Genomic DNA, 12,291 nt, shown 5'->3' with positions numbered 1-12,291 from the left:
CTTGGTGTGGTGAGGTAAGATGAAATGGGGTTTAACGTCGCCTTCAAGATTATTGCACTTATATAGCGACGTGCATGCGCGACCGCCTCCGTGGTCCAGTGGTAGAGAGTCCGCTCGGACAGCGGAAGTTGCGGGGTTCGATCCCGGCCGCTCCATACCAAAAGACGTTTAAAGATTGTACTTGTCGTGACCCTGTCTGGCGCTCGACATTAAGGGGCTAAAACAAGGACTGGTCGGCTCGGCGTCAGTATACTGTGTCTGAGTGGGTTATTCATGTTAAACTGCGGCATCGTATTTCAGTGAGCTAGCACTATAAATTGGCATCAGTCCGGACGAATACAAGAAGCCACACCACACACAGACACAAACACGAGCACTCACGTTGCTGTGCAAAGTGCAATTATTTTGGACGCGACGTTAAACCCCATTTTACCTCACCTCACCATGTGCATGTGCGCGCGTGAAATCTCTGCATAAGGCAGAATCGATTGTACGATTCCGACTATATCATATTCATGTGTTTATAAATCACCATCAAATAGTAATAATACCAGGTGTTCGCGAAAAGTGAGCGTATCCTGCCCCACCGGTAGCACCCGTCACAAACACATGCAAAGTCAATTGCTCAAGTGAAACAACATGGGAACATATGGTACAAGTCAAAATAGCGAATTGCCTCGGACATCATTTGTGTCACTGATGTGTCAAGTTTGGAAATGTCCACCACATGTTTACCATAAAAAGTTTGAAAGCTTTACTGAGGCCTTGAATGTTGTAACCTTGATCAAACAACTTATGAGCAAGAGTCGTATTACGCTCTTTGACATTTTGGTTGAAAGAGCATGCTCGATTGTATCTCCAAAATTGTGAAATGTAAACACCAGAGGCTTGAGCTGCTGGAATATTGCTCATTATGAAGGGAAAGTTGACCATTGGAAAGATGAAGTCATCCCTCTTGTCATACAGTCTTGTGGAAAACAATAATGACGGGGGGTGTTGTCGGAATCCATACAAATCGAACTTCCCCAAGCAGAATACTACGCAAACAATAATTACTTTAAAGTTGTATTTTGCAAGCACTGTTGAAGAATTTGACAATGCCAACAATGTAATAATAGCCTGTATGAGATTAAAAGTTTTGTTCAAAATGTAAACAGTAAATCTTATATACATGTAGTGGGAGAAGGTTGGATTTGCCGCTGGTGCAAGTGATTAGTGACTGCATGCACTGTCATCTCTGCGTAATCGATAAAGTTACAGGTAAAGCTAGATTCATTTACGCGAAGGCTTAAAATGATATTTTAAGCCGATTCTATTGATATTACAGCATTGTTCCTGTTGTGCTCACAAGTTGACGTCGAGATTGTACCCACCTGATGAATCCAAAGAATTCAATTCAGTGTGATTATGATTGATTTCACCTCGCAGTATCATGATTATATATTCCGTTTAGATTCATGTTTAGTTTCATCGATAATTGTATTTGGAAAACATAAGGGCGATACAACAGCCTTATGGCCATCAGCGTCACGAGTAAACGCTTTAACCACTTCGCTACCCCACCGCCCCTAAAACGAGTTGAGTTATATATCATATAATGGTAAGCTATTATTACAAATAGTGTCCTATTCACAATGCATGTATAAAATGGACTTGACGTCACACCCAGGTTGTTTATGTGTTATGAGTGAGTGAGTGAGTATGGTTTTACGCCGCTTTTAGCAATATTCCAGCAATATCACGGCGGGGGACACCAGAAATGGGCTTCACACATAGTACCCATGTCGGGATTCGAACCCGGGTCTTCTGCGTGACGAGCGAACGCTTTAACCGCTAGGCTACCCGACCGCCCCTTATGTGTTATGAGGTGAAATGGGGTTTTACGTCGCGTCCAAGATTATTGCACTTATATAGCGACGTGCATGTACGTGTGTGTGTTTGTGTGGTTGCTTGTACTAGTCCGGACTGATGCCGGTTTATAGTGCTAGCTCACTGAGATACCATGCTGCTGTTTAACATGAATACCCCACTCAGACACAGTATACTGACTCCAAGCCGACCAGTCCTTGTTTATAGCCCCTTAATGCCGAGCGCCAGACAGGGTAACAACAAGTACCATCTTTCAACGTCTTTTGGTATGACGCGGCCGGGGATCGAACCCCGGACCTTCCGCTCACCGGGCGGACGCTCTACCACTAGACCACGGAGGCGGTTTATGTGTTATGAAGTTCTCTGGGTGAGCTCTTGTATATTAAAGTGGTCATGTATAGTATACATGCACCAGTCTCTCATGGGGTATTTTAAAGCTCGATATATTAAGTGGTATTTTCTACCACATACATGGTCGTAGCAGAACTCTTCAGGGTAGGGCGGCCGGGTAGCCTAGTGGTTAAAGCGTTCGCTCGTCACGCAGAAGACCAGGGTTCAATTCCCGACATGGGTACAATGTGTGAAGCCAATTTCTGGTGTCCCCCGCCGTGATATTGCTGGAATATTGCTAAAAGCGGCGTAAAACCTTACTCACTCACACTTCAGGGTATTCCTTTCTTACTGAGGATGTTAACTCGTGGTGCGAATATATACAAAAGTTCCTGTGACATTGAATAAGATTTAATGCAAAGTTATGTTTTTTACCAAATCTGAAACAATTTCGGTTTGCAACAGATAAAGGACTCCTGCAAGTGTTCAAATGGTTTAATTTGCCATACTGACTTTAGAAAATGCGTAAAAATCATGAACATGCCAAAATGTCAGTTTACAAATCAATAGCGTGTGTGTGCACCTCTGGTTGCGATGCAAGCAACACATCTTCGTCTCATGGAATGGACCAGGCGTCGCACAAAGTCCTGTGGGATATCTGTCCATATCTGCTGGAGCATGTTTCGGCGTTCCTGGAGTGTCTGTGGAACACATGGTTGACGTCGAAGGCGCCGATCCATCTTACTCCACATGTGCTCGATTGGTGAGAGATTCAGGGGAGCAAGCCGGCCAGGGGGATGACATTCACGTTGTCTTGTTGAAGAGAATCCTGATCAAGTCGAGCAATTTGAGGTCGGGCGTTGTCATGTTGAAAGGTAATGCCTGGACCATGACGACACAAAAACGGTAGAACAACAGGGCCGATGATCTCGTCGCGGTAGCGCTGTCCATTGAGATTTCCCTCTACCACTATCACACGGGTCCTCTGTCTTGCTGTAATCCCACCCCATACCATAACGCTGCCGCCCCCGAACCGATCTTATTCCATGACACAATGATTGACGTAACACGAAATGGTGTTTCTGTGGACGTTAAATTGTTTTGCAATATCGCGTTGAGTGGATCCTGCTTCAAGCATACCAATGGCTCGCAGACGCTCATTTTCGGACAGGCGTGGCATTTCGTAATATTGAATAATTGCGTAGTTTTGTTGTTTTTCTGAGTCGTTGTTGTCAGCACAATGCTGAGCAATACAAATGGAATCCCGTTAACGCACATGTTTTATACCCATTCTTGGGTAGTGAAATGCATGGGGCTTGCGTAGAAGTCAACTTTTGCATGGAATGCATGCTTTTCTGTAGAAGTTGAGTTTTTGTGACTTGATTCCATACATGTACTACAATATTGAAAACCAAACTTTACTTGTTTGAGAAATACACAAAAATATTAGTGTCACATGAACTTTTATTGTTGAGTATATAAATGATATTTATGTCTTAATAGGATTTTAAATGTTTAAGTTAGTGGAATTAACGCGTCTTTGAACAGTATTCCAGTTATATCACGACGTGTCAGCTTAATGTGAGATGAAATGAAATGATGCAGGTCTTAGATGTTTACCGTTTTTGATGAAACCCCAGAGCACATAGGTTGGGTGCTGACAAATCTAGAAACATATTTTTCGCGAACCAAACGATCATAAGTTCCTGGCGTGCTCAGAGGACGCAATTCATATCCATATTTCAGTGATGTCGTTCAAAATTAAACATGCAGAACACTTATTGCGTAAGCATATTCCGTCACCTGCTGTAGCTTCTGATAAGAGTTATCATGTTGCTCAAATTACGGAAAGAGGAATCGAATAATGTCTACATGTGTCGTGCTCGCACATACGTACCTTACACGGATTAATGAAAAATAACACTGTTTGTCTATAGATAAGGCGAAAAGTATCCTTGTCTATGTGCATTCATATCGGACATGAGAGGTAAATTGTTGTGTTTGTCATTTTACTGTATGTATACACGAAACCGAAACAGGTGATTCCCATTTTAGTAACAAGTTCACAGTATGCTTAAATCCTATCCCTATGACACATCGATAAAGAACCTTTGGGCATAGTCTTTTATACATGGCAAGCTGTTTAAAAATGGCGGATTGTTTAGACCTCTATTCAGAAACGTTTGTTCAGAAAGGAACATTTCAAACTTATTTACATTTAAAACTGTACGGTTATTGCAATCAATATTTATTTATTTATTTATTTAAAACTGTAATCAATATATTTTCAAGTTCTTAAAGGCTGATGATATGTTTTGGTTCGGAACACATTCGAAGTCACAGAAATGACCTTACACTGTCAAGTGAGATATTGTAAATTCACAGAACAAAAACATGTGGCGAAACCGCATTATCAGTGGTTCATATTGGGAAAAGGGGGTCACTCTAATTTCAAACGGGAGCTATCGCCGATGTTTTTGTATTTGCGAGAAATGGCGTCACCCACGCTGTACGTTGTTGGTCCAGCTATTAAATGCCCAGCTTATCTCGGACATGATACAAGCCTCAAACGTTTCCGAGAACTTGTTCCATAAAAGGAATAACTCATGAATATTAATGACCCCACGACCTAGTTTGGCGATGTTCGTAGAAGTGAGTTCTGCTGTATTGCTATTGCATTTGTAGATTTTATTCCAATTACAAGTCATAATACCTATTTTAAATAGACAAATTAGCAGTTCGTAATGCGAGTTTGTTTACGTTGTACATATTCTCACCAACAAGTGCGTTTGGTTTCGAATGTGGGCCCACCTAGAACTTTCGATTAGGCAAACGGAGTTAGCTCCCTTCTCGGACCACCGATAATGCGGTTTCGCTAAGCATGTTAAAAGCGACGCAGTAAATAATCACAGGCAACATCTACCACTGAGATACCATGTGCTCAGACAAAATACATGTTTCGTTTGTACTGTAGATGAAGATAGCTCTGGTGCTTCTGCTGGGACTCGTGGTGATCGTCATCCCGTGCAGAATCCTGAAAACAGGGATGCTCTGTCATGTCATTGAGTGTCATATAGTACAGCTCTTTGCATGATGAAATACTGTACCGAAAGAAAATACACGCATGATGAACAAAAAGGTTCAAATGGTTTGGTAATCGGAGGCAGGAAGACTGGCGTCATGGGTGGCATCATCTGGGGAAATGGATGGTCGCCCCATGACGGCGTAGTTGTTGACATCGACTCGAGCAGACAGATCAGCGTACGTGGGATGATCCGTGAAAGGAAGCGCTGGAGCCGGAGGTGGAGCTGGTGTCTTTGTGGTGATGTCATACCGACGTCTAAAAGGGTGAATAACTCATTAACGTTCTCGTTTAGGACGGACGCATGACAATATAGAAAGAGATTAGTATTAAATTCAATTTTGAAATTCGCAAGCTTACTTAATAAGACAAAAAATATCTTGTTCATATTCATATATCGTTTCTGAAGACAGGCTATGTATGTCAGTGTTTATTAAGAAATAAACTATTCCAGGAGTCATGTTTTGTAAATTATATGATGCCTAATGATTATAGTAACATCACGAGAATGAAAGTCGATTTTGAAATATCGAATTTGACCGCTTTTTTAACGACACTGCCCTTTGAGAATGTTGTCTCAATAGCTTTTGGCAACGCCTTTTATCTCGCCTTCATGACAACATGAATCACAATAATGTCAATAATGCACAGTTTAATGTAAGCACGTCACCCGAGAATCAGGAAGTACCCTGCAATGGCAGCCAGGGCTACAACCACTCCTCCAGCACCTGCACCTCCCATAAACACACCAACTGAAGAATAATGTAACATTTAACAACTGTGATACGTGTGATGTGGTCAATCTGAGGGTCGACCCTGCCGCATTGCATTCAACCCATTTAATAACTGTCTGGGCAAGTCGTCCTGACTTTATACACCGTGGTTAATATGTTCCCTCTAACATACCCTACAAATCCTCGACCCGTATTTACATTAACGTAGGAGTGTAATTAATGTTACATAGTAAAGAAATTTATTCTCTTGTCACTATGTGTATCGTAGCATATCGAGATACGTATCGAATCGTGATGTAAGTATCGAGATACGTATCGTATCGTCACCTGGGTGTATCGTTGCAGCCCTAGTAACTGGGGAGTATACAGTATTTGAATTACCCTTTACACACGTCAAACATACTTTTCAGATACAAATTATACACAAAATCATTATGTTACTCATCTAACATGGGTCACACATACTAGGGCTGCAACGATACACCTAGGTGACGATACGATACGTATCTCGATACTTACATCACGATTCGATACGTATCTCGATACGCTACGATACACATAGTGACAAGAGAAGAAAAGAGATAAATGAATTAAACTTAGTTTATTGAAATGAAAAATTGAATGAAAGTGAATGAATGTTCATGAGTCATAAAATATATACTGTAATGAGTATTTTAACTTAATGAATCATCTGCCATCTCCATGTAATGGCTAGCAAACACAAAAGTAACAGTCCTACATATTTGTGTGTTGTGACTAGATGGTAGATTCTAGGAGTAAATACTAAATGTACCAGTGTCCAGTAACTAATGATTTTAAAAAGAATTATGAATAGTATCTGTTTTCACTCATTTCCAGATAACAGCGGCTGTCCGCTCAGTAACATGAAGAAATACCTCCGTTTTCGAAAGCTTCGTATGAATAACACGTTCGTCGAAGACTGACATGTGGCACATCGCTTGAAAGCTTGTTTTTTCATCTACATGCTCGTAACATTGCCTGGAGTCTTTTCGTAGCTATAACATAAGATTTCATTGGATAAATAATTGTTCCTAATGACGCTTTCTTGCCGAAATCTGCTACAAGGTTCATGATTGGTCAAATTTCAGCAGGTGACCTGAGGCAGGCAATCAAATTACAAATCCTCGTGTACGATGAATTTCAGATTTTTACGAAATATTTTGGTTAAATCGTGTTATTCTGAACGTTCTAAGCAGGAACTCGCGATCTATATTAAAAATATGGCGCTTCGTGGATGTATCATGCTAGGTTACATGCTGTGACAAAGATTTTTCATGCATATGTTTTGGCATTGCACATCGCGTCCGAGCCGAGAATTCGATGCGACGAAAGCCTAGATGTCATTTGTACTAACATTACACGCGATCGCACGAAAAGATGGAAATAATAACTTAGCTGTAAGTTTGACCACTTTAAGATATATTTTTGTTGATTTTATTTATCACTTTGTATAATATATTTAAAGTTTTGCTTGAAACGTCTTTGTTTTGCTCTTTGACATGTTCGATGTGCACCCGTTGTCGATGTGTGTGTCCGAGAATTCTATTTTCAATAACATTGCGGGAGATAGTGAATAACTTTTTCAATCGATAAAAAAATGATAAATTGAAATAGAGTACGTATTTCAGACATTGTGAGATGTGATAGATTTAATAAATGAATGGTATGACAGGTAGGTGTTTAAAACTATATACTATTTTGACGGGACTAGGGCTTGGCCGGTTAATCGGCCTACGGACCCTATGGACTCGATGCTTCTTGGCCGGTTTACCTAGAGTTAAAACACATTTAAAACGTATCTGGGATAAAAGTTTATTTACAAAAAAAAGACGTACGTATATACGTCTTTGAAAAAACGTATCGTGAAAAATCGAGATACAGCACCTCACAAATCGCACACCGTATCGTATGGAGTGAATCGCGATGCATCGGTGTCCCGGGATATCGCTTCAGCCCTAACACATACCCAATACAGCAGTATTGTAATGGTTCTGCCAACCGAACATTTCCAAGACCAAGTATTCTAATGGCTCTGCAGCCTACCGTACATTGTGTAGCCTATGTAATGCAAACATATATACAAAGTATTCTAAAGGCTCTGCAGCCACAATTCACATGTGATAGTAAACACGATTATACCAATGAGTATTATAACAGCTCTCCAGCATCATCAACATACATGGCCTGTTAGCAGAGACAGATGACCATAACAGAAGGTGGCCTTTTTATAACCAGCAATACGTTTGGACAAATCTCTGAATATATATTCAGATGAATCGAGACTCATCTCTGCACTATTTAGATATCTTTCGAAACATACCACTGGACAAAGCTTGATGTTTGTCCGCCCAATAGGCAGCCATGCCCCGTCTCTGTAGACATCAGTCTTAGACTGCTCAATGAATACTACCATATGAGCATCATAAAATACAATGTCTGATCTCGTGATCTGCAACAATTCTGCTGACCTTAAAAACCAAACAAAGGCTAATAAGCACACTGACATAATTCTCAAATCATACAGTGATGGATCTGCCATTCTACCATCTTACAACTTTTCTAGCAAGCTAATGCTAATTGGCTCCTTCTTACATACATCTTTAGCCAATTTACGCCTTGCTGCCTCCAAGACATTACGCACCAGTGAATTATCAGTTGGACTTGCTAAACCAATACAAGTATGAGCATGACGAATGCTATAGAACGCTGTCTGAACAGGAGATATAGAATCACTCTGCTGAATTACAGATAACAGGTATAAAGCACAGTGCAATGGCGACAATGGCAATTTTACAGACATAGAATTGACGATCGCACACCTTTTCCAAGCTCCAAAGCCATATATATACTTTTTTGTTGTAGAATCAGCTCTACACCCTGCTGAGAGGCCTGGCAGACTCCCTGCTAATTCACGGACTCCTCTCGGAAGTGTAGCAATCTCATCACTATAGGTTGTCCGAAATATATATCTGAAACACACAAAAGACGGTCTTAATCAATCTTAAGCGGTGACATGTTAAAAGAAAGATCTCTCTCCCCAAACATGCCACCTTTTATTCTACTGGCAACATAAGCATCCTTCGATCGTGGCAAATACATCCAATCTCTCACCTGTGGAATGAATACTGAGTTAGGACATATCAATGGCCAAAAACAAACAGAGTGCCACTCTGGTATCACAAGGGTACCCTTAGCCTTACATTTTGACATGTGTTTGATTGCCCTCAGAATCAAACATACAGGAGGAACCACCCAGTTCATAACGCCACCCCAGTTGACAGTGAAACAGTCTACAGAGTCACTTCCAGGATTGCTGTACCTGGAATTAAAACACTGAAGTTTAGTGTTATAATATAACGAAAATCTGTCTGTTTGATGTGGACCCCATTTCGGTTCAATTTGCTGAAATATGGTCTTTGAAATACCCCAGTCATCATAATCAATCATTCCTTGCTAAGATAGTCAGCTCTCTGATTATCACATCGTGGAATTCACTGCATATACAACTGTATTGACTGTTTTGCATATATTTTAAATATATGTAAAGCCAATGTTTGCAAATGTATTTTCATGCTGCCTTTCTCAATGATAGACACAACGTTTGTATTGTCTGTACGCCACATAACACGGTTGTTCTTCAGGTTGGGAATAAAGCTCAGTAATGTCAAGTGAACAGCCTTTAACTCCCTCCATGTAGAACTCTGACAAGCTTCTTCCGCAGACCACTGACCATGGGACTTGTCAGAATCAATCTCAACACAGTACCCACCAAAACCACTGTCACTGGTATCAGAGTGAGTGAGTGAGTGAGTGAGTGAGTATGGTTTTACGCCGCTTTTAGCAATATTCCAGCAATATCACGGCGGGAGACACCAGAAATGGGCTTCACACATTGTACCCATGTCGGGAATCGAACCCGGGTCTTCGACAATAGAAGCTACATCTCGCACTTTGACATTCTTTGAATTGGATTTTAATAGGTCAGTAATTGAACACTTCACCTTGCGAAGGTGCCCATAAAGATTTTTCAATTTTAGGTACAAACCCGGAGTTAATCGTCATTTTTAATGACAGAACCTGAATTTAGTGCTCTTAATTCTGACTCTGCTGATAATATACCATCATCCAAGTATCTGACTATCTTATGTCCTTCAAAACGCCACTTCTTGACAAGCTGGCGGGTGACTTTTGTAAAAACGTATGGAGCTGTTGTCAGTCCAAAGGGAAGTGCTACAAACTTATAAAAATGTGTTTTTCCATCAGGGGCATTCCAAGCAAAGCCCAAAAAGTCAGTATGCCCTTCGTAAATATCTATATGATGATATGCTGAATGGATGTCAAACTTGATTAACCAATCATTTGCACTGATATATTCTAAAGCAGTTTTCCAATCTTCAAATTTCAAAGTCTTTTTGAGCACAAACCTGTTTACGATACTCAGGTCTAAAATCAAGCGTTTCATACCCGATGACTGTATAGCGACAGATAGAGGATTAACAACATACGGTGGAATGCCACACTCAACAACTAGTTGTTTCTTGACAAGCTCTGATACAGCTTCACACTCAAAATCAGCGTTATTTAAGGCACACTTGTTATTATGCAAGTACATTTTGGGTGGCATACACACAAATGGAATTTTGTATCCATTTTTGATTATATCTAAAACATAGTCACTTGCACCTATCTGTTGCCAAAAGTTTTCGTTCTGTTTCAAACGACCTTTAACGACAATTTCTGCAGCACCCTGCTCATTATCAGTCAAAGTAATTATCAGTCAATTTAAGATTACATGCATCGAAACATTGTGTAGATGAACACTAAACTGATTGACCTTGGCATGTGCCCTCTCTACTGCGTGGCGGTTGCTGACGGGACGCTGCTTGACAACCTTGCAGTCTGGACATTTGCTTTGAGATAGGGACAGGCTCTTCTGAAGTGCGTGAATTCTCCGCAGTGAAAACATTATCCTTATCGCTGACCTTTGCCTCGAAAAAGCTGGTTGTTGATTGGTGAAATCGAGTGCACACCAGAAGAAGCAGGTAAAGCAAACTGCACAGGCTGTGTAGTGAAAGTCGTGGACCTGGCTCTTGAACTAGTCGAATACGGCGCATTCGATTTCGCTTTTGCTTGATTTTTTTTCTCACTGCTTTTAAATCAGCCCTTGTAATTTTCTTATCATCGTCAGAATCATCTGCTAAATCGTTTGTCACGTAGTTTCGGACTGTTTCCCAACCACCTTCTGATGAATCTGCAATCTTGATTAGCTTGTTCCTCTGCTGTATTCTCTGGATCTCTGAACCAATAGCACTATCTGCTTCTAATAAAGTTCCAGGGTACATTAACTGCCGTGATTGCAAGCGAGAGAGGCGACATCATAAAATCCTACCCTTATATAGCCCCAAATATCAGCGCCATCTACTGGCATTATTACCTCCCTTGATTATAGAACGTACCACTAGGAGAAAGTAGTTTCCCTCTAATTCACTACTTCAAACGAGGGAAACATCATTTCACATTTGGAAGTCAGTGTGTGTGAGTAGAATTTGTTTTGAACATGTAACAAGTTTGAAGTTGGTAGAACCTGACTGAGACAACTCAATGTAACGTCCATACATGACCCAAAGATTAACTGTATTTCACTTGGAGAATCCGGGTATCGATCCCGGAACCTCCCGCATGCAAAGCGGGCGCTCTATCATGTGAGCAAGACACATTCATAAAAAGCCAAATAAGAACAATATTTCACAAAAACAAAAACAGCAAAACACTTGGAGAATCCGGGTATCGATCCCGGTACCTCCCGCATGCTAAGCAAGCGCTCTCCTTTTTCTTGATAAAATTTATTCACGGGAACGTATTACAGACGCAGACAGTGCCGACACTGCCACCACAAAAATAAAAAGGTTAGCACAGAAGTAGGGCGGCAGTGGATAACATTCCAATTCTACAGACAGAAAATATGAGAAATAGTTTTTTACATTTGATTATCTAAACACATCTTTTAAGATACAAAAAGAGGAATGTAGAATGAACATGCTCTTTACACGTTACACATCTAATGTGATAAATGTATTGCTCATTATATATTTTTGAATGTGATTGATTCATTTTTTAATAGTGAAACAACCAAAAGCCGAAATGACGCTTAATCAAAGATTTGAAAAAAAGCTTTCATGTGAAATGAGATTGTTTCCTGACTCATAATAACTCTTCTTTTAAATACAGCAAGGCGATATATTGACAATACAATGT

At 40.5% G+C, this 12,291-nt stretch overlaps 2 pseudogenes; both read right to left on the bottom strand.

The window, feature by feature from the left end:
• Nucleotides 1-12,291, bottom strand: part of LOC139475293 (uncharacterized) — a 107,529-nt pseudogene that overhangs the window by 45,661 nt on the left and 49,577 nt on the right.
• On the bottom strand, nucleotides 8,207-11,378 carry LOC139473989 (uncharacterized; annotated as a pseudogene).

The sequence above is a fragment of the Haliotis cracherodii genome, unplaced genomic scaffold (assembly GCF_022045235.1).
Source record: "Haliotis cracherodii isolate W230 unplaced genomic scaffold, xgHalCrac1.p SCAF_3, whole genome shotgun sequence".
NCBI lineage: Eukaryota > Metazoa > Mollusca > Gastropoda > Lepetellida > Haliotidae > Haliotis > Haliotis cracherodii.
Note: the sequence above shows the minus strand (reverse complement) of the source record. Positions and strands in the feature narration are given on the sequence as shown.